Below are 24,114 nucleotides of genomic sequence, written 5' to 3' on the forward strand. Positions count from 1 at the left end.
CACTTGAATTCGGGAAGGAACCTCTCTTATCTTGCAAGAAAATAATTTGTTTTGGGATTTTAGAAAGAGAGATAATTTGTTATTATCTTAAGGGATTGTATGCAGTGAAACAATTTAATTTTGACACAAAGAGGTTACAATCACTTAGAACCATCCAATATCTAATTTGATAGCTTAGGTACGTGATAAAGTATGAGAAAATTTGTTTTGAAGTTTGAGCTTGGTCAATAGAATAAATACAACAATCCAACTTTTCATCTAATGGTCAAGATTAATTGTGCCTACCTTGTATAAAAAATGAATGGTCTTGATTGTATACTTGTTTATATGAGTAATGATTATTTTGAGACCCTCCCACAACTATATAAATAGTACTTTAATTGATCACTATAAAATTTAAACCTCAAAAAAAATCAACACGTATGAAACAACTTTCCTATCTGTGCTATATTTGATGGTAATCTTTTGGATGTTACTCTCGTCAGTGTGGAAGGGTCTTATAGTTACGTTACTCTTTCTTTTATTTTAATATTAGTTATTTATCTCTCGACTTCCCTCTGCATCCACTGGCCGTCGAGAATAGCATGTGTTGCTCCAGATGTGGTGCCATTGGCTTCTCTGTTACAGACGATAGTCTCTATTTTTGCCTCTCTTGTGGTGGACAATCTCAAGATATATTTGAACATGGGATTGATGGAGCCTCTCTTGTGGTGGACAATCTCAAGATATATTTGAACATGGGATTGATGGAGATATGTTTGATGGTATCTAGAGACATGATAATTCTAGAAAAATAGATTACACCCAGGTCTCTGAAACGAACACGACGAGATCAAAACCCTAGCTTCACTTCATATGCTCAATAGGAGCCAAGATTATGGTAAATCTTCTGTTTTTTTAGAGAGTGAGGAAGTTGAGGAAGGATGTCCTGCTGAGTTTGGAAGCCAGAATAAAAATCCGAGCTACGACGAAGAGATTGCGGAGGCCTTGAGGATGAAATACGTGGAAGGGATTCAGATTATGATTCAGTTGCAGTGCGAGGTGGAGAAGTTCGGTGTGAGCCCATTGGTCTGTGGCTTGGTTGGGCCTATATGGATGAGGTATCTTGCTTCGACTAAGGTTTTGGATGAGGAATGGGCTAATCAAGAGATTATTGCATCTGAATTTTGCTCTAGAAAAAAAGAAGAGAGAGGTGAGAGTTTGTGGTGTTTTCTTGTTGCTATGTTGTTTTCTTCCTTACTTTTACGGTTCAAGTATCTTGTCTTTTCCAGGCTCATTGTGATGATGCTTTTAGTTTTTTTCTTCATTTAATTATTGATACAAAGTGAAATTATGCTACTTAATGTAGTATAAAGGACGAATGGCATCCCCAAAAGAAGAGCTAGGTTCCCAGACAAATTTCTACCTAAAGCGTTGAGAATTCTCATTTGGAATATGTATTGTTTCACAGTTTGCCCTTAATAGAGTAGAATGGCGGACCAGGATTCATGTAGCCGACCCCAATTTGTTGGGAAAAGGCTTTGACGTAGATGATGATGATCGTTTCACATGTGGGATGCACAAAACTACTGGAAATGAGGTCACAAACCCAATCTCAATGTGAAACCTCAACGATAATGACAAAATTAAGCTTTCAGCACCCACCACTAGGGGCCTGTACCTTAATCCTACAAGGCATTATATTACCACTTGTATACTTGGCTCAAAACCATCTCAATTTTCTATCAATAACACATTACAATTGCCTCGTCTATAGTTCTGAAGAAACCTCAGCCGTTAAATACATGCGCAATTATCATTTCAACATGTATCCAGAGATGACAATCTTAGATATATTGATCTCAAAATTCGCAATTATCATTCCAACATGTATCCAGAGATCACAATCTTAGATATATTGATCTCATAATTTGGATTCTCTGATGCATTTGCATAATTGATATGTCATGGGTAAGTTATGAAAAGTAAGTACATAAAAATGAACTTTCAGAAAATAAATTGAATATTTGAAAAATTAGGTTCCATTGGCGGTTTTATTTATTGGGAATGTCATAACTTTCTGTCTAATTTATAGGCAGGTTAACAAAGTGTCTGAAACTTCCACAAATTCGAGTGACTGTTTTCATTCTTAACTGAATGGAATAAGTATTACTGTGGACCTTTAGCATTATATGTTTTATGTTACTGTTTGTACATGTTGTTCCATGTATTTTCCATAGTCCTTGCTGGGGATAATCAATGAGATTATAGTTACTGGAGTTCAATGTGACAAATGGAATCCAATATTGGGGTGACATTGATGCAGGATTTGAGAGCAATTATACATCAATTATTTTGGTTCATCTGCCTTGGTGCCACTTAGAAGGAGCTGCATTCTTTGCAAATCTTGTTTTAGTTTCGGCTATTTGTTTTCATTGGTGTAGCTTAATGTATGGAATTACTTTCTTTTGACCAATGCTGCAGTATAATACATTCTAAAACCTGTAAAACTGGCTTTCTAGACTTCTAGGAGTAGGGGACACTTGTTTTCTATTATTTGCTTCAAAAATGCAAACATGACTATTAAATTATTAAAATCCAGATTTCCAACTGAATCTATCTTACTAGAGTGATGATTTGTCCAACATTAAGATATATTTTGAATCCAACAAACAAATAATGTTTACCCCTTGTTTTGTTTGCTCTTTTGATTCTTGAAGATAGTTCGTCACTTCCTTCAGAGAATGATTGAGCCTTGACACATCTCGAAGAGGCTGATACGCCTGAGTGTTCCACAAATGCTACAGAGATCCACGTTGCAGCGGACGGGGCTGCAGAACATCCCTCCCTTGTGGAGCCTTATGGAAGCGACATTCATGAACCAAAACCATGCACAAGCGGGCCTTAAACCCACAGCAAGACTATGCACATCCTATGGCCCACAAAGATCAAGCTGCTGTCAAAATTGACGAAACGACCACAAGATCTGAGTGCATCCCTGAGGTCGATAAAACAGCACCTGTTCAAGGGGAGAGAACGCCTGCTGCTACAGTAGGTGAGGTGTCACTTCCATAACCTCAGTGTCTATAATTTCCTGGAATGTTAGGGGCCTTTGTGGACCGGGAAGGGTGATGGATATTAAGAATTAGTTGCGCTGTAAAATGCTGGCCTTCTCATCTTGTTTGGAACTAAATTGAAAGCTAACATGGCTTCACTTGGGCTCATAAATTGGTTTTTATAATTCTCTGGCTGCTAATTATGTCGAGGGGAGGTCCAAAGTTTTGCTGTTTTGGAATCCTAAGTTCTATTTAGTTAGAAATAATTGAGACTCTTACTCAGATGTTTACTGTTGATGCTCTTGGAATTAGCACCAATTGTTCCATGGCTATCTCGAGGGTCTATGGATTTAATACATTTGCTGGAAGGAAACCTTACGGGATCAACTTTTGAATACTAGGAACAGTTTAACAGGTCCGTGACTGATCATGGGTGATTTTAACACTTTATCAGATGACTCAAAAGAGTTGGGTGGCCGGAATCAAATTGCTAGCGATTCAAAAAACTTTGCTAAAGCTCTTGTTGATTGTGAAATCACTGATCTAGGTGTTCAAGAAGCTAGTTCTCTTGGTTGAACAGCCAAGGAGGGGCTCGGCGTATCTGGGAGCCTCTAGACCGGGCAATAGCTAGCATAGATTGGAATTTTTCTTTTCCTGAATCTAAAGTGGGGCTTTTACCTAAGGGAAGTTCGGACCACTGTCCTCTTTTAGTTATCCCCTCTTTCATTCCAGACAATAGCGTACTCGGGTTAGAGGCTTTGGGCTTTCCTCAAGTTTTTATGTCTTGGGTTCATGACTGCATTTCTACTCCTTGCTTATCGGTTTTGATAATGGGTTCCACAAAGGGTTTTTCAAGGGGAACATAGGTTTGTGTCAGGGTGACCATCTATCGCAATACCTTTTCTTCTAGTTATGGATTTTCTTAGCCGGTGACTGGAAGCAGCCACCTCCAATAGACTTCTACTAAAAGCCTTGCTCTTGGGTTGTGATTATGGGGTCTCTCATTTGCTATACACAGATGATGCCTTAATCTTTTGTGAGGCTTCTACCTAATCTGCCAATGTTGTGCAAGTCATTATGGGATTCTTTTGCAATGTCACGAGTCAACAACTAAACATTGCCAAAAGCAAGATTCTCTTCATTGGGGCGAATGAAATGTAGACATCCCTAGATTTGGTGAAGGGACTCTTCCACTGAAATATTTAGGCTTACCTTATTTCAAGGTTCTCTAAAGCATTCTTATTGTAATAGCCTCATTGCCAAAACCATTGAAAAAATTGGTTCCTGGAGGCCTTATCCCTCTCATTCGATAGCCGCCTCCAATTGCTCAAGTATGTCCTCGGCGCATCCTCCATGTACTGGATTTTATTCTTTCTACTTCTGAGTAGAGCTTGTCATATGATTGAGAGATTGCTGCGCAATTTCCTATGAACAGATTTATCAAAACAAAAGGGGGTCCACCTGGTTAACTGGAACACTGTTTGCTTTAAACTTGAGGAAGGAGGTCCAGGGATCTGTCTGCAACTTTAACATGGCAGGTATGATGAAATTGGTTTGGAGAATAATTGTGAATCCCTCCTCTTTGATTGCTCTCTTCTTTAAGCACATATATTTTCCTACACCTAAAATGGCATTATGAGGGGTATCAATAAGTTGCGGTATAATGTGAGATAGATAATAAGCAATGGTACCTTGGGTGGATTTTTAGGCTGACCAAGGACTTTATGAAAAAAACATTGGGACTCCTTTGGCATGGATATTCATCGAGATCTGGCAATCTTGCCAAACATAAGGTTGTTGACTATTTGCATGGAACTCCACCTATGTGGGTCCTGCCTTATCTCTTATCAAGTTCTCTTGCACGTGCTTGAGAGGAAATTAAATCCTTTACAGTGCCTATACAACTTGAGGAATATTTTTTGGTTTGGATTCATTCTCCCCATGGTCGCTTTACTGTCAAGAGCTTCTGGCAACACATAAGATGCAGGGGGAAGACAACCCATTTTCAAAGCCCTATGGTCCTCCAATTCTCGCCCAAGGTCCAAAATGGTGCTCTTGACTTTCTACACTAGTGCCTCCCTACTGTGACTTGCCTCCAGTCTAAGGGTATCACCTTTGTCTCTAGATGCTCTTTTTGTCTTCAGGAAGAGGAGAATGGAGACTATTTATTATTCCAACGTGTTTTCCGCAAGTTCTCTAGAGATCTATAGCCTGGAGATGCGAAAAACTCATGGCTTCTGAATGGTCTGTTCCACTAATGTTTGAAAAGTGGATAAAGTTCCGTTTTAAATCCACTGGACAATGCAATGTTTGGATTGCCCTCTTCCCCTTCATCATTTGGATGCTTTGGACTGAAGCAATAGGTGGATTTGAGAAGGGAAATGCTCCAAGCGTGAGTGCCAACCAGTGTTCCAAAAAATGTTGGGCGGCGCCTAGGCGGGCAGGGGGTCTAGGCTGCCCAGCACCTAAGTGGACGCCCAGAACCTAGGCAGCCCAGTGGAAAGAAAAGTTGTTTTAGGGGTCAGATTTTGTGTAAAAACTTAATTGAGACATATTTTAGTCCATAATTCCATGTATTTCAAATTGAGACATATTAAAAAATACATATTGAGTTATATTTTAGTCCATAATCCAAGATAGCAACTTAGCAAGACTGCAAGACATCAATTCATCATCAAGAAAATGAAAGAAAATAAAAATAACACAGAGTTATGGCACATCAAATGTCTATAGTCCACAAGTCCACATAGCACATACACTCCTCCATAGTCCATAAGTACATTCCAATTATCCATAGCCCACGCATAGTTAAAGCTTAAAATTTACAAACTAAACCACAATACACAACCAAGAGGAGGAAAATAAAAATGATAGAAATGTAGACTTGAAGACTCAAAAGAGTTTAATCATCACTCATCATCAGAAAAAGCAGGGTCAGCTGCATTTGCATCATATTCATTGGAGTCGAAGCCATCATCATCGAAATCATCTCCCTCTTTGACATAATGGTCGTCCTCCTCCGTCGCTTTTGAATCTGCCTCTGCTTCTTCCGCTTCCTGTTCCACCCTCGTCCTCTGTATTCTAAAAAACTAAATCTAATCTCAATGGATGATGTTTAGATCGATTTCTTGTAACTTTGAGAAATCCTTTGATCCTATGAAAATCCCAAAAATCTAATTTCTAAGGTTTTTCTTTCTCTAAAATAGGCTCTAATAGGGTTTAGGTTTCAAATGAACCTAAAACTCACTTTTATCCCCTTGTATTTTTAAAAAAGAACCCAAACATGGCCCTCAGCGAGTGGCATTTCCGCCCGTGGGCGGGGCGCAGGCCCCGCCCAGGCCCTCTAGACCGTCTAAGCGCTGGGTGGTCCACCTTTTAGAACACTGGTCCCAACTTGCCGGTAGTATTCTATTTGTCAAAGACCTCGCCATTGCTAAATCTTGGTTGTTTCACCCCTCCGAGCAAGCAATTATACATAATCTGAAGATCCGATGATACTTGTGGAAACCAAGAATCCCCGTACAGATTTCTTGGTCCTCCGCACGTTATTGTTCCTTCAAATTAAACATTGACTGGACCTCCTTTCAAAATCTCGTTGTTGCCTTTGCTAAACCACCAGGTACTACTTCCAACAACATCGTAGAGTATAAAGCACTAGGAGTGGGGATCGACTTTGCGATTCAACTGCGCTGCTTCCCTCTATTCATTGAGAGCGATTTCTAGATTCTAGTAGAGCCGATGCGTGGCAGATATAAGGCCCCATGGAGACTACATACCCTTGCCGCCAATTGTCTATACAGACTATGCTCGTCTGGTCATAATTGGTCTATCTCACGTCTACTAGGAATTGAACATTTTCACGGACTCTCTCGCTAAGAAGGTTGCCACCTTTTCGGAAGCCAGCGTGTGGAGAACCCTCTATGTTAGGGTTGTATCTTGATGCACGTTCAATATTTTCTTTTCGGTATTAATTAAAACAGGTAGGGGTCCCTAACTGCCACTGATTTATATATATATATATATATATATAATCTTCTGCTCTATCAAGGGCCATACTCTCAATGAGGCCATATCCCCATATCTTCGTAATTTCCAACCTTGTCCTTTTGAGCCTATCCCCTGTCCTTTTTGAGTCCTCCACTTGGACCAACTCGCACCTCCGAACAGGTGCTGTACTAGATCTGCGCTACATGTGGCCAACCTACCTAAGTCTACTTACTCTCATCTTATCGTCTATAGGAGTTGACCCCAAATAGTTGGGAGAAGTCCTTGATGATGATGATGGTGAATTTACTCCTACTAGGCAGATTATGGAGATGGCTTCTGATACTCAAGGATTAGTCATTATATGTTATGCTGTCCCTGTATGGTTTGGTAACTCTCCTAATTGTTTAAGGTTTGTATGCTGTTTACAGAAGTTTTCCTATTACAGATCTTGGTTTTATTTTATTGAGCTTGTAGAAGCATAATCGCTTGGCTGGTGGCTGTGGAAACCCCTGTTTGCACGTGCAAATCAAATTGATAATTGACTGAAAGCAACCTCCTTCCCCTGTTTACACATGCAAATCAAATTGATAATTGATTGAAAGCAACCTCCTTGTATTTGCCTTGGAAAACCATTATATTACAATAAATGAATTGCGAATAGATGTTATGACTGTGTCATGGTCGTGGTGAATAAATCCGCTAGTTGATACAGGGAAGAGACATGCAGCAGAGTAACATACTGCTGAAGTCTGTTTTTGTTTTTTATATTATATTACAGTCCATATTGATATGGTTCTTGGTTTCATGAAATGCATTGTTGTAAGCAATCCATATTGATCTGATACTGTTCTATTAACATAAAGTGGGCTGACACGATATTATCCATTTCTCCTGTTTTCCTCTAACCTTCTCCTTGGACAAGTATATGAGTGAACATTAAGCCTACCATGTCCTTGCTTCACAGGCTCCACACTTTATCATACCACATCTTTCGAATCTTCTCATCTGCATATCAAATCTGAAGAAAGTTATAGGCTCATAGCTAATGGAGATGAAATACATAAGTTATGACAAGTTAATTACCGATAAACGTTGTTCAAGAAGTCGGAGGCGGCCTCCTAGGCAGGCGCTCAGACCCAAACTTTCATCTCCACACTTTTATTTATTTATTTATTTATTTATTTTTAAATTTCGATCCCTCAACACCCCCACCACCCCCCTCCTCCCCCATTTTATTGTATATAGAATTGTCTGCTTTTTTATTTAATAAGTTAGTTTTGTATATAATTGTTAAGATGCCGGAAGCACAGATCAAACATAAACATTTACGACTTTAAACTGTAAATGAAATAATTATAACTCAAACGCAACATTAAAAGTTTCAAAAGTCATTAGCAAAAAGTCATATCCGACCACCAAAGGCCACAAAGTACAAAAAGTCTTCTTCATCCCGCAATTATTTAATAAGCATTAACCAAATATTAAACTAACTAATAACAAAAATTATGGTTTATGAATCAATAAATCGAAAAAACATATTATACAAGCAATTATTTAATAACCATTAAGCAATTATTAAACTAACTAATAAAATAGAAATGGTTTATGAATCATACAATTAAATTCATGTATAAAACTAAAAAAAGAAGTCAAAAACAATATTCATTCGGTTTGGCGGCAATGGACATTTTTATTAAATTGCTTTCCCAATGACCCAAACTACATATTCAAATGGAAAAATAATAATCCAAATACACAATAACATATGAAATATATATTACAAAGAAAAAATACAAATAGCATATAGTAACATCATTAGACATTAAGGGGAAGAATAAAATACAAAACCTATTGAAATATACCAACCTTCTTGAAGTGCACTCGATTTTGGGTCAAACTGAAATGTTTGGGATCCCAAATCTCTTCTTTTACAACCCTTATAAGCCTCAAAAACATTGGGGATGAATATCCTTTATTATTGTAAACATTCGAGGATTTTGAAAAAAAATTTGATATCTCAAAAAATCTTCAAATCTAGCCTTTTTTAAGTTATTTCTCACTCTAAAGTTCACTAAAATTGTTTTGGGGGTAAGAATGACCCCCCTAAACCCTTAACCCCCATTTTAAGGGGGTAAAATTACATTTTTTCCCCTCTCCCAAAATATTTTTCCTGCCAAGTTCGAGGCAGCACCTAGGCACCCGCCTTTTATACTGCCTAGGTGGGTGCCTATCTTATTCCGCCTAGACCACGCCTAGGCAAAAAGTCTGCCTAGGCGGCGCCGGGCGGCTGACTTTTTGTTGATAAAGAAAGAAAAACACAGGCTGTGGTCTTTCTCTTTTGCTGGAATCGAGGGGCAAAGTGATCAATTTACAAGCTAGGTGTAATCTGAGAAGTATTTATTAGTATTTTGGGTATGAATATTCTTTGCATAGATCCCATGTTTTCTTAGAATGAAAGTCAAAATGTAGTAGATGCCTTGAGGGGTTTTAGGTGGTTTCCGGTTGTCCATTGTATGGAAACATAATTGGGGCCTTTACAAGACTCTAGATTTGTAATGGAGAATATTTGAGACATTGTATAGTGCCTAATTTTGATTTTTATGAACAGTGAATTCCCCAGGGCTGCTTCGTCTTGTTGTTTTCTTCACCCTTCTCTTCCAATTTTGTGTCAACAATCGTCTTCTTGTATTTACTGACTAGGCAGTGAGAAGATATTCCTGATCAAACATAGGTCTGGTGTTGATTAATAACTTTATGCATGTTCCATACTTTGGGAACTTACTATTCCTTAAGCCTAACTCGTCATTTCGTCACTTCCAATTCACTCCCCCTCTGTTGTTTCTGCCGCCCTTTGTAGCAGTCATCCTTTTTCATCTTCACTTTCTACCCCACATTTCCTCTCCAACTTCCTGTCATTAACCCCTTGGACTATGTTTTTTTTTTCTCATTTGTATTTTTTCCTTGGAGCCTCGCAACCAGGGACCAATGTATGATCATCTGATTGTCTCTCTTATGTCAAACTCTTTGAGGAAACATTCTCTTCCACAAAATATTCCTGTTTCATCTACTCATCGTAAACTCATCCTGTTTCATCTACTCGAAATTTCTTTGACCAACAATGATGTCCTCCTGAGACTAATAATTATGGCTCATGTTGTCTTTTTCTGTTGATCTCCTTACTAAAACCTTCTCATGAGCAGGATAACCCTGACCATTGTGGTTTCCTTTAACCTGCCGTAAACCTTTTTTTATGCTCACCTAGGGATAACACTCTTAGTGAACATAAGTGCCTTAATTGGACCCAATAGCTTTGAACGAGTTCACTTGAATCTGTTTTCTTTTCTTAAGCTTCTTTCTGTCTCTAATATCACATGATTGCGAGAGGTGGTAATGTCCTGTATGGCTGTGGTTCATAATGTGTAGTTGCTTGGATTTGGTGAGAGAAATCGAATACAATCAAAACAATACTTTTGATAATTCTACTAATTTTTTTCCTTCATAATATTCATTGGAGTCTGACTTTGTCATGTTATGATATACAACCGTAACTGCAGCTGTTTCATATCAAGAAACTGTTTCCCTTCTACAGTTGCATATTCTACTAGATTTAATGATTTTGTGAGTTTTAATTCGACTGAATTTATATCTTGGCATTGCCTATAAGGGAAGTATGCTGCAATCCAGTGGAGCATAGAAGAACCAGTCTTTCAGTTTATACCATACCATCCTAACACCAGTGAACTGTTTCATTCTGTGGTTACCATAGTTTTCTTTGTTTGGAATCTTCTTATGCATGTTGTTCTTCCTGCTGGCATTGCTTTTATTATCTTAACGGAGCTTTTGGCCCTTTAATATTTCTATCATCATACTTGGCACCAAATGAAACTACTTTTGTGCTTGATTGAAGAAAGGGAAATGTCGAAGTATATAAGGTTATCTCAAGAGCCCTGCACTTTAGCTATTTCTTTTCTGGCGTGTCATTATCCAGAGAGGCTATCCTGCCTACCGATATAGCTAAATGGGCATCAGAGGGAACAATTCCATATTTGGCTGCTTTTATCGGCATTGATAAATGCTTGAGTAAATCTTCAAAGGCGTGCCGGTTGAGCTCAAGATTGTTATTCTGTCCTATGCAAGCGGTGGCGGCGCAGTGCATAGAGAAAGCTGCCTCCTCTGTTGCTCAAGATATAGGCTTGCACCTTCCTCCTGTGAATTTCTATTCAATTTCTTGTCGGTATCTAAAAAATCTATGACTTCCAGATGATAGAATTCTTCCATATGCGTGCCGGATATATGAGTGGTTGTTCCCCCCTGACTTACAATTATCATCGAATGACTGCCGGCTGCCAACTCGTGTTTATGTTTTCGCCATATTGGTCATAGCGATCCGACTGTTGTACAATATAAATGGGCTATGGCATTGGGAGAAAAGCTTGATTGGTTTTTGTGGCAATTATTCCTTGGATGAACAAGACAATAAACATGAAATGAAAAATGAGTTTCTCCATGCTGAAAATGGCCAACTTGATAGCTTTCTCACTGGGCAAGTGGCCAACTCGATATCCACCCCGCTTTATCAGAGTTCTGAAAGGGATGCTAGCAAATTGTTACAACATCTTGAATCCACTTATGACAAGATTATTCTTAAACACGGTAGTCTATAAAAACAGCACTTCTATCTTTTGGTTTTGAGTTGCCTAGGCATCCTGTCCTGGAATCTATCTTAGAATCCATTGAACTGTGGGGAAACCATATAGTCCTTGGATCATCATCATGCAGTAAGGTGATGGGCGTTGTGGAGTGTAGGATGCGGATTGGGATGCATGTCGTATTCTGGTCAATTTGTTTTCTCCATCACCATCCATTTCAGTGGGCAATGTTGACTCAATGGATTATGGTTTTCCTTTCTTCCATTTGATTATTGTCCTTTGACTTTTGTTGAGGGATTCTTAGATATGTTTGATGAGATTCATTTATATTTCTTGAACTCTTTGACCTGTCATAGATGGCCCTCCTCTTTATCCCTTTGTTTTTCTCTGTGGTGCAATATTAAAAATTGTAATTTACTTTTATCTGAATTTTCTCTTCTAAAATCACGAACTCATATGAATCGATTCCTTTGATCTGCTCATAGATTATTCGAAGGACATGACAACTTACCCTAAATACTGTAAGGATGTTGTATTTGCTGGATTAGTACCATCATATACTGAGGGGCAGACAATATCATATTTCTGAAAAATTTATGAGGAACAAGATCAGGTGAATTTTAAATTTGGTGGCTGTTGATTTTTATTAATGCGATGTCTATTCAATTGTATGCAACACAGTATCATCTATGATATCCTAAGTTGAAAATCCCATGGGACAATTCAGCCACTTTTTGCATTTCTGTTGAAAATTTCAGTTCTAAATGTCACTGAATGCTAATGTTTAGGAAATACTAGTCATTCTTTATTGGAGGCTTTGGCCAAAGTTTGGTTAAATTAGGATGATATCTTAATCTTGGAATTATACGAGTTCTGCAATATTTTCTTTCATAACTTATAGTAATTGAATTTCAATTTTCCTATTTTTGGCATTTCTCTACTGCTGAGTCTTGCTAGTTGTAGTTTCACATTTGATGTTAACCTCATGATATGAATTATATTGCTGATACAAACTTAAATATGGAGAAAATAGGTGGTTTCCCTAAGTACTTGTCCAGTGAACTGAAAATTTTACAGCAAGGTAAACTTGCTGTAGCACTCCTGAGCTCATAAGAGATTCAGGATTTTGCTACTAATTAAAATTAGTGCTCGTTTGTTGTTTCGGGTTGCAAACATTTCTAAAGTCTAAATGTCTGCAAATGCCAGGGCTTTTAATGATGCAACTCATGTCAACTCCCACTAGCTTTCTATTTTAACTATCTGCAAGTGATTCTTGAGTCTGTAGTGGTCACTGTTGTTGTCGTCACCACTTTGCCATTTTCCCCTCCCCCATTTCTATTGCGACATGTTGGTGACAATTACACATGTATACATAAAACATACACACATAACACAATGCGTTGATGTTGCCCTACCTGATTTCTAGCTGCCCCAACTAAACACCAATATAAGGTATTTACTTGAAGTTCTCTTTTGAGATATGATCTGGTGAACGATTTCTGGATACTTGAACTGCTTTTACCAAGATCATGTCTGTGTCCAATGTTCTGTGCTTCAATTCACAGTTTAACATTTAACAATGAGCAAAATAATGGGATAACTGATGATTAATCTCAATTCTGATTTTCTAGAGTTTTGGACATGAATATTGAAGAAAGTTTAGATTTATTATATGATTTGTTCCCCTTTTCCAGGATGCAAATCGATTGTAATGATTTCTCATACATGTCGAGACCCTATTTCTATTTTTAGAATTGGTTAATCTTTCTAGAATTCTTGAACCCTAGGGACCACCACAGCCTAGTAGACCCTAGTCAACTTTTTAGATATAAAACCAAAAATTTAGACCTATCCAAGCCCTAAAATAATCATTCTAGATAGCCCTAAGCCTAATAGACATAGGAAACCAACCCAGACACCGATACCCCAAAATCTGAAACTGATACCTAAAAGTCCTAGCCCTTTAGACTCCTCTAAAATAGCCAAATTTGGGCCAAATATGATTCTAAATTGAAGAAGAGATCATAAGCTTTCCAAAGGTTCAAGAATCACCTGAATCCGATTCACTTGAGAGTTATGGTCCAGACAATATTGTTGCCCATAAATTTCCAGAATGGTCTCAGCAAAAATGTCAAAACGCCCCAGAATTTTCTGGAAGCTATGTGGTGGATTTTGACTGTCCGATAAGCATGATTTTGACCCAAATATACCTAGGATAAGTACAAATACGTTTAGGATAAATATAACATTTTTTTAGAATTTTTTTTAAAATTATCCTTAACCTACTCCTATTTAACCCCCTTAAAAAATACCAAATAGATCCCAAAAGATTACCTAAAATAAACTTTGAAAATTCCAAAAAAAATCAGAGAAAACCCAAAGATTAAAATCAATCCTTAAATCTTAGGAAAATTACCAAAAATCCCCTATGTTAGCAGCCCTAACCCTTCTAGATCTAAGAAACCCTAGCGATTCAAATTCCTAATTTTCATTTTTAAGCCTAAGCCTTAGGAAGGTAGACCTACACTTCTTCAAGAAGAAAAGTGTCATTGTTAAACCTAAACCCTAGGAAGCTAGCCTTAGGCATCTTCAAGAACAAAAGTGAAGGAGCACGATGTAAACAACTTGCAGTCCTGATATGGGCTCTCTTATTTATTTATTTCTTTAATTTTTGTTTCATTTCATTTTTCTGGAAGTTCATATATTCTTAGATTTAGTTAAATTTTAAGAAGTTTTTTAAAGTAAGTTTTAATATGTGGATTTGGAGCTAGCTCTGCCAGTGGACTCGGAAGAGGATCAGATCTGTATAAATATGTGACGTTTCTTAGCCTATAATTTGAGCGATCCCACTCTCTCTACTATTCATAAAATTAACTCATTTTGTATGGTAGTTAAGTTCATCTCTCTCTGAGATCGACGCAAATTCGAATGTAAAACAGTTTGATGCCTTTCTTCTAGTGTCAAAACTGTTTACACTCGGATTTGCGCCGATCTCAGATAGAGATCAACTTAAATACCATGTGAAATGAGTTAATTTTATGAATAGTGGAGCAAGATTGCTCAAATTATGGACTCAGAAACGTCACAAATCTATATAGATCTGATCCTTTTCGGCTTTCACTGGCAGCACCAAATCCGTATATTAGGCCTTTAATAAACTTCCTAAAATTTAACTAAATCTAAGAATAAATGAATTTTTCAAAAATGAAATAAAATAGTAAATTAAAGGAATAAATAAATAAAAGAGAGAGGAAGAGCACTTACATGAGAAACCCGGAGTTCGAACTGTATCCGGACCGTGGGTTGTTTACATCATGCTCATTCACTTATGTTCTTAAAGATGCCTAGGTCTAGCTTCCTAGGGCTTGGGTTTAACAAAGACACTTTTCTTCTTGAAGATGCCTGGGTCTAGCTTCTTAGGGCTTGGGTTTAACAATGAAAATTAGGGATTTGAATCGCTAGGGTTTTTGAGATCTATAAATGCTAGGGTTTGAGAGGTTTTTGCAAACCTAGGGGATTTTTTGTGATTTTCCTAAGATTTTAGGGTTGTTTTAATATTTGGGTTTTCTCTTATTTTTTGGCAGTTTTTGGAATTTATTTTAGGTAATGTTTTGGGATCAATTTGGTATGTTTAAATAGAAGTAGGTCTAAAAAACAGTTTTACTTGTCCTAAAATATTTATAGTTATCTTAGGGAAATTTGGGCCAAAAAATGCTTATCAAAAAGTCAAAACCCGCCACAATGGCTTCTAGAAAATTTAGAGGGCATTCTGAAATTTCCTCATGGATCATTCTGGAATTTTTGGTAAACAATATTTTCCGGACCATAACTCTCAAACGGTGAATCGGATTCAGGCGATTCTTGAACTGTTGGAAAGTTCATGACCTCTTCTTTAATTTAGAATCATACTTGGACCAATTTGGTTGAGTTTAGAGGGGTCTAAAGGGCTAGGACTTTAGGTAGTTTTGGGGTGTTGGATTGGTGTTTGGGTTGGTTTCCTATGTCTATTTGGCCTAGGTCTATCTAAAATGATTATTTTAGGACTTGGATAAGTCTAAAGTTTGGGTTTTATGTCTAAAAAGGTGATTAGTGTCTACTAGGCTGTTGTGGTCCCTAGGGTTCAAGAATAAGGTATCTACATTATTCATCTTGCATTTTTTTCTAAAAACCTCTAAAATGTTCCAATCCTACCTCTCCTCATTCCTCAAAACTAAAAGCTCTTGTATGAGAATTTTGTTTCTGTGTGCGTAAGAGAGAGAGAGAGATGTTTCCAGGAACATTGCTACTTGGATGAGCGGTTGCCTTTTTTCTGTTCATTTCAATTGACTTTGAATCTCCAATATTTTGGTGTATACTCTCCAGTTGTGTGCTGGATTCAATTTCCATTTGTGTTATTTAATTTTCCTTCCATGTTCCTTTTTTTCTCTCATTAGTGACATAATGAGATGCACTCCAGGTCTCCAAATGCAACGTGTGTCATTATACATAAAAGCTTGAAATATATCTCTATTTCAGGGTGTACCATCACCATCTGAACATATGGAAAGCTCAATGAGGTATCAAAGTCCGAGACAGGGAAAGTGCGGAAACAGATAGGTAGACAAAGCATGACTGTGAGACTGAAGCAATTGAAGTTATTGGGAAGATAATATTGGATATGGAAGCAAATGGTTTTTGGTATCTGAGGCCCAGGTTGCATCCCTGAACGAAGGCTTATCTTATCTATCGGAGGAAGGTGGTTGATAGGAGGTATACATACTTGGTCCATGCAGATTGTTACATATTGATTTGGGCCTTTGCCAAGCTGGTCAGCTTAATCCCCAGACCTTACATTTGGCCTTATTGAGGCTAGACAGGAGGCTATACTGAATTGAGGACCTGATAGATAGACACTTGCATGCTTTGTCCAACATACACAGTTGAGCTGAATAAGGGAGAAGAAATTTTGTTGGTGTTTTTGTTTGTAGTTTTGGCTGGGTAAAAAACACAACCTTAAGGTTGAATTGTTAGCTTGAACCTGGGAAATTTTGTACCGGTGAAACTGAAGTTTCAGGAATAGATCCTGGGTGAGTCAAATCAATACAAGGAATGATGAGGATACCCTTCTTTAATCTTCTATAGATGGATCAGTGCAGATTTCTGACTTATATCAGTCTACAAGGTTATATGTGCATTGCCTTTTTCGAAACTTATAAGGTTGACATCTTAAACTGTAAAAATAAGGTGCACCTCTAAAATCCTTAAAAAAATATTGTTTTGATGATGGAAAAACGACATCAAGATGTATAGATATGGAGAAAACAAGAGATTTAGATGTATAGATTTGGAGAAAACAAGAGATTTCAAATCATAAAAGTATTACATCTGGTAACGCATTATGTGGACTATTCATTTTCAAGATTTTCATGTGTTTTATAGATGTGCTTGATTTGAACCATTTTTGCAGCTCAAAATTTTATAATTAGAGATAAAAATATATTGTTATACCATCCTAAGTATTTTGACATCAAAATTGTATCTCATGATAAAGCTTGGATTTGCACTTTACTTCGATTGTTTAAAGTTGCAACTATATGCAAATATATATATATATATATATAATATGAGAAAAGATGGGATTAGCGCACTAGTTCATATGAACATATGAGCCTAACGTCTCAGATCTGGGCCGATCTGACGATCACGAATGTCCGGTAGTGTTTGAATTTTAGTTTTTTTTGTTACAAATCCAAATCACGTGAAATTTTAAACGAATGTTTATAAAAACTAGGTGAATTTTTGAAAAATATAAAAAAATATTTTACATGAAAACAATTGACCAAAATACCCCCAAAATGTTTTGGGGTGTATTTTTTTTTGCAGATAATTTTTTTCTTATATTTTTATTAGGTACGTCTTGATGAGAAGAACATACACCTAAAATTTCAAGTGATTTGGATTTGTAAAAACATAAATAAAATTCAACCACTGCCGGATGTCTGTAATCGTTAGATCAGCCCAGATTCAATCTGGGCCGTTGGGCTCATATGTTCATATGAGCTAGTGGGCTAATCTCATCTTTGCCTTATATATATATATATATTGAAATTCAGATGGAGCATTTTTTAGACCAAAAGGCATGACATTCTATTCAAATTGGCTAAATGGTACATTAAATGCTGTTTTATATTTATCTTCTTCTTTGATTTGGATTTGCCAAAATCCTGATTTCATATCAAATTTAGAAAAGATGACTGCATTGACAAGTCTGTCTAATAAATCTTTTTTATTAGGAATTGGATATCTAATCCATTGTAAAACTTTATTAAGAGGTTTATAATTGATAACTAGTCGTGGAGCTCCTCTTTCTTTTTCAGCTCTCTTATTTACATAAAACGCTGAGCAACTCCAAGGGGATTGACTAGGTCTTATTAGTTTTTTCTGGATTAAGTCGTCTATTTCAGCTTTGCATGTTTGTAGTAATTCACTGTTCATTTGAATTGGTCTAGCCTTTGTGGGTATTTTCTTTTTATCAAAATCAGGCTTCTAAGGTAAACTAATAATATGTTGTTTCTTATTCCAGAATGCATTAGGTACATCATTACATATTTATTTTTCAATTAATGTTTTAAGGGATTGTATTTTCTGCATTAATTCAGAATTTTGTAATTTTTCACATATTATTTTATGTTTGATTTCTGTCTGTAAAGAATATTACTAATACATCTCACAAATCAAAACAAAAAACCTCAATGAACTTAGTTCCTTTTAATTCATCTGAGCCTCCTATGCTCAGCCAACCCTTTTTACCAATACAACCAATGTCTCCACTAAGATCTACCAATGTACCAGAATATTTTATCTAAAGTCCAAAACATAATACACCAAGTCCTGCTTTGTCTCCAGCCCAAAACCCAAATAAGCTAACCTCCTCAAGACCTAAATCTACTTACATAGATAATGCTTTCCTAGCTGATATTCCCATCGATGAAAAACACATTCACATTGACCCACATAAATTAGCTCCCCTTTACCTTCAAAACCATTTAAACCCAATCAATGATATCAAAACCCGTGAACGGTATGAATCCGTTTTAATGGAAACATGATCAAGTTCCATTGTTCATTTCTTTCAAGGAAATACAAACTTGTATGTTTATTCTAAGCTACAGATCAAAAAATTACTTACTTATGAGGATTGGGGTAACAACCCCACTCAAGGGAAAAAATTATTAAATACTGAATACTAATATAAATATTTTCGGTATGCTGAATATATTGAAGCCTGGCATAAAGTCTTTTTATACCAGAATCCTAATAATACTCATTCCTGGTACATACAGTTCAAAATGCTTATACTTGAAAGGTTTCCTAGCTGGTTCCGTTATTGGTTCCTTATTGGGGGATCTTCTACTCAAATATTGCCAGACAATTTTCAAGCCTTCCAAAATAAATTCTCTGAACATAATACATGTATAGATTTGATAGACTACCATCTTTATTTCATGTCTATCTATCAAATACCCTTAGATCTGCAAATAGGAGTATGCTATTTTTGAAAATAATTCTAATAATTATACATATATTCCCCGTCTTGGGAAAACTATAAAAATCAAATGGTGGGATATATTTAGCACTGACCCACGTTCTTTTCTTCTCAAAAGGATTCTTCCATCCTCTGAGATATATAATACTTCTGCTCATAATACTTCACCTAATACTGTTGACCTACATACTTTCTCTTCTTATATTAAGCAAATGAAACAAGTCTATCCCAATGCTACTCTTGCTGAACTAGAACAACAACTCTTTGGAATATTTGTTGAACCATCTACAATGCCGGCAACTTATGAAGAAACGGTCCAATCTGGTAATCCCTTACTGGAGGATTTCAGTAAAAAACCAAACCCGTAGGCCCAATAATCCATAATATCTTATCTACAACATATTCCAGATCTGATATGACCCTCTCCTTCACTTGATAAGACTTGATATGACCCGCTGAACAGTAAAAGTAAGATTCCTTTATGCGATAAGACCCCAGCAAACGGAAGTGACCCCAAGCACAGTAAAAAGATTTCGTTTCTGATTTGACTAAATATTAGTCACATCAGATCCTTCGTTTGCGAATAAGAAGTCACATCAAAACCTTCATCTGCGAATAAGAAAGCGTCCACGTTTTCATCACCGACACTCCTTATCTATAAAGCATCTTCCAGCCAGCGTCCACGTCTTCGTCACCGTCATGCCTTATCGCCAAAGCATCTTCCATCATATCAATATGGCATCTTCGTCCACCTGGCGGCCATCGACGCCCTACTCCATTTATAAAACCCCATCTCTGCTGAAGTTAGATGCAGGTTGCATTCAAGGAAGCCTCACAGCCACATCAGAAGTCCTTCTTCAATACTCCTTTCTTTCTTGCTCTCTCTGCTCTTCTCTTTCCTTTTCTTTTTACTATAGTAGGACAGCTTTCTCTCAGTCCTGTACACTGTCTACTACAAAGTCGGTAACGTTAATTTTTCTCATGTGTGATTGTAATATCTCTTCTCTTCCTACTTACTGTCCATCAAAATGGAAGTTGTTTAATAGCTACTGTGTATGTCAACAGTAAGTTTCATGTAAACATTACTAGTCCGTTGTAATATTATGAATTTGATGTTACTGTTATGAAATGAAATTAAAATTAGTTTTGAGTATTAAAATTAAAAATTCCACTCATACCTCTTGGATTATCTTAAATGTTTCTAGTTTATGTGATCTTCATAATATTTGTATTTCTCTATTATATAGGAATTTGACGACAATTAATTAACTATAATTATGCTTTATTCATGTTTTTAAGATAAGATTTATGCAAAATAACTTAGGGTAGATCTTGGCGCGTTTATGGTATCAAAGCAAACCCCGTTCACATCTGTTCACTATCTTACCTTAGAGAATCACTAGTTTTAAGAACACCTTCATCAGAGGAAATCTAAGAAAATTATCCCTTAAAGAAAGTTGGTCCGAGAGTTGAGGTTAGAGATGCTCAGACACCCAGTCTAAAGACCGTTAAGGCCAGGAAAGCCGCTGAGGTCGAAACAGACATAAGAGGTAGTCAAATAGGACTGTCCAGATAACACTCATCCCCAACCTAATAATGGAAAATTTTATTAGAAATCTTATTGATAAAGCTGTTGGACAAACTAGTAATACTCTAAGGATTAAGAATAAAGAAGAAATAATTATAAATGATATTGAAACCAAATACAAAATTGGAATATACCAAAAGTTCCTTTATCTAATATATATAAAAAAGAACCTTTAATATAAAAATAGGTTATGCTATAAAAACTGTAGAACAGTCTTTGTCTGTTACTAGTAACCAGGAAGACTTTCAACTTTTATCAAACAAAATATTACAAGAACATAAAAATAAAAATTATAAATATCTACATATTGGGTTAATACAAATAGCAATTAAACCATTAACAAGATTAGGGCTTAACAATTCTTTTCTTGTATGCTTAAGAGATACAAGACACAATAGGTTTTCTGATTCATTACTTGGAATGGTGGAGTCCAGTCTTTGTAGTGGACCAATATATTTTAGATGTTTTCCTTATTATTCTGTGTATTTAACGGATCCTAATATATTAAATGTTTTATCCTTAAATCTTAAAACACAAGGATTTGATATGATGTAAGGATCCCAAAATATTGCAATAGTCTATCGTATTTATTATAAAGTTATCTAATGTTCTTCAAGTAGATAAAGAGGTCAAACTATATTATTCCAAACTAATATAGAAAAATCCAACACTATAGTTCCAAAAACAATATCTTGGTCTGATATAAGATTACTAGAATCATGGTTAATACACAATAACAACCAACCATCACAAATTCCAGTTCAAAACATTCTTGACAGGATTGTTGAATATATTAATGGAAACATCGAAATACAATTTCCAAATCACCTAAGTCGTTCTCATCAGGATGATTCAGTAATTTATAATAGTCCAATGGATGAATCGTCCAGAAAATCGGTCACAATATATGACAGATCACAAAGGCCTACATCTAAAAACAGTCAACAATCTGAACCACAAATTCAAGGACTATTAAGAACATCTGAAAATATAATTATTCCTCAATATAAACCGGCCCAAGATGAGCCTGATAAATAAGAATTTCAAATATTAACCCTTACAGAAGAAAGAAAACCAGATAAAAGTTATATTACTAATGACTATTTATCTGAAAAAAATGCAAGTATACGTCATTGGTATCTTAGTACTTTTGAACTTAGATTGGTAGAATTATTCCATAAAAAGTTTAATAATTTTATTAAGAAGGAGAAAACAATAATATGTTTCTTTGATTGGTTAAGAAATATATGTAGAGATAAAAATATTGAAATACCTGATTTTGAAGTCAATACTCTTGAATCTCAATTCACAAAATTCAATACTAGTGGCAAAGAAATCACTTGTATACATCCTCCAGAACAAAGTCTAACCATTAAAGGAGTTAATAATCAACTCTCCGAAAAAGATACAGAGGAATCAAGTACTTCCACCCAAATAGTTGTATATGAAACAACAGCAACCCCATATAAATTAACTTCTTCAGATGTTACAAGATTTGACTCACTTCCTCATATAATTGAACAAAATAATTATACGAATCTCTACCTACAAACCATAGGCAAACAAACAGTACGAATTGAAAATCTTTTATCTCCAGCTCCATCGATTCCTGTACTAAAACAATTACTATTTAAACCTCCTCCTGAGTTAAATAAAAAAAATTTCTTATCGGAGATGATAATAAAACATTAATTAATGGATCAATTAATATCAAAATTATCGAAACTTGATATTACAAATAAAGCTAAAGATAAGGTTCTTGAACAATTATCGAAACCTTAATGCTTCAGGAAGAATTTGATGAATCTATGGATGATACAATTGAAAATAGAGAACATGCATTTAATCAGTTTATGATACCTAGTCCACATACAGATGAAATCCAAAGAATTGCATATTCCAAAAATTGGAAACCTGCAACAGCCTTACCATATCATAGAAGACCAATACCTGTTGATATCCAATTCGAAGAAGCCTTCATATCCAATACTTCTTCCTATTCGGGAAGAACTTTAGTAAACTGGAATATAGATGGAATATCTGAACATCAAATTTTAGATACCATGAGACATATGAGCATGTATGCTTTTGCATGCAAAATGGTAGGAACCCATGATCAAGAAATAGCAAAAGCCATAATCTGTGGTGTTACAGGATGGTTACGTGGATGGGGGATTTCCATCTCCCAGAATCTATTAAAAAACAAATATTAAATAATACAAGACAATGGATTAAAAAAATGAACAAAACCAAGATGTTGTTTATACCGAAAGTGATGCAGTCAATACACTAATTTATACTATTACTCTCAATTATATAGGAAATACCGATGTCTTAGCATCTAGATCCAAAGATCTTTTATCTAATTTAAGATGTCCGACTCTATCCCATTACAAATGGTATAAAGATGTATTCGTTTCCCGTTTATTATTAAGGGAAGATAGCCAGCTTGAACACTGGAAAGAAAAATTCATAGCTGGATTACCTTATTTATTCGCTGAAAAAGTAAAATAATGCCTTAAAAATAAAAATGGTGGTATAATAAATTATTTTAAATATACGTTAGGAGAATTATCTGCTGAAATATGTGCTGAAGGATTAGCAATATACTCAGATATGAAATTAAAGAAACAACTTTATAAACAAAAAATGACGGTAGAAAAGAATTAGGTGATTTTTGTGAACAATTTGGTTACCATACAGAAAAAGATAAAATTCATAAATCTCATAAAAAAATACATAGATCTAACCAAAAAGAAAATTATCATTCTAAGAAATATAAACACAGAGAGAAAAGAGATAAATTTGTCAAACGATTTTCTCCCAAATATTCTACCTTTAAGAAAAAGGGCAAAAGAAAATTACCTGTCTGTTATAAATGTGGTAAAATTGGCCATTATAAAAGCCAATGTAAGGTCAAAAAGAAAATCGAAGCTCTTATATTAGATGAATCTTTAAGAAATAATATATTTGACATAGTACAAATATATAATTCCTCTACTAGTTCTGATACAGATTCTTAATCCAGTAGCGATATGTCATTACTAGGAAATATACAAGATGAAAATCTTATTTGGTCAGATACATCAGATGAATCTGATAATGATCTATGCAAACAATGCTCTGGCAAAACTCCAACTTGTTCTGGTAAAATTTAGGAATTGGATATATAATCCATTGTAAAACTTTATTAAGAGGTTTATAATTGATGACTAGCCGAGGAACTCCTCTTTCTTTTTCAGCATTCTTATTTACATAAAACGCTGAGCAACTCCAGGGGGATTGACTAGGTCTTATTAGTTTTTTCTGGATTAAGTCGTCTATTTTAGC

General features: G+C 35.8%; 1 pseudogene across 1 annotated transcript; it reads left to right on the forward strand.

Annotated features, from left to right (window-relative positions):
• The first annotated feature begins 568 nt into the window (after window positions 1-568).
• On the forward strand, window positions 569-16,787 carry LOC105421437 (TATA box-binding protein-associated factor RNA polymerase I subunit B-like; annotated as a pseudogene). The gene is made up of 4 exons (XR_016044923.1): window positions 569-1,192; window positions 10,888-11,675; window positions 12,157-12,254; window positions 16,383-16,787. The product of XR_016044923.1 is annotated as a TATA box-binding protein-associated factor RNA polymerase I subunit B-like (transcript).
• Window positions 16,788-24,114: the final 7,327 nt, after the last annotated feature.

Source organism: Amborella trichopoda, chromosome 11 (assembly GCF_054954075.1).
Source record: "Amborella trichopoda isolate Santa Cruz 75 chromosome 11, AtrichopodaSantaCruz75HAP2 v2.0, whole genome shotgun sequence".
Lineage (NCBI taxonomy): Eukaryota > Viridiplantae > Streptophyta > Magnoliopsida > Amborellales > Amborellaceae > Amborella > Amborella trichopoda.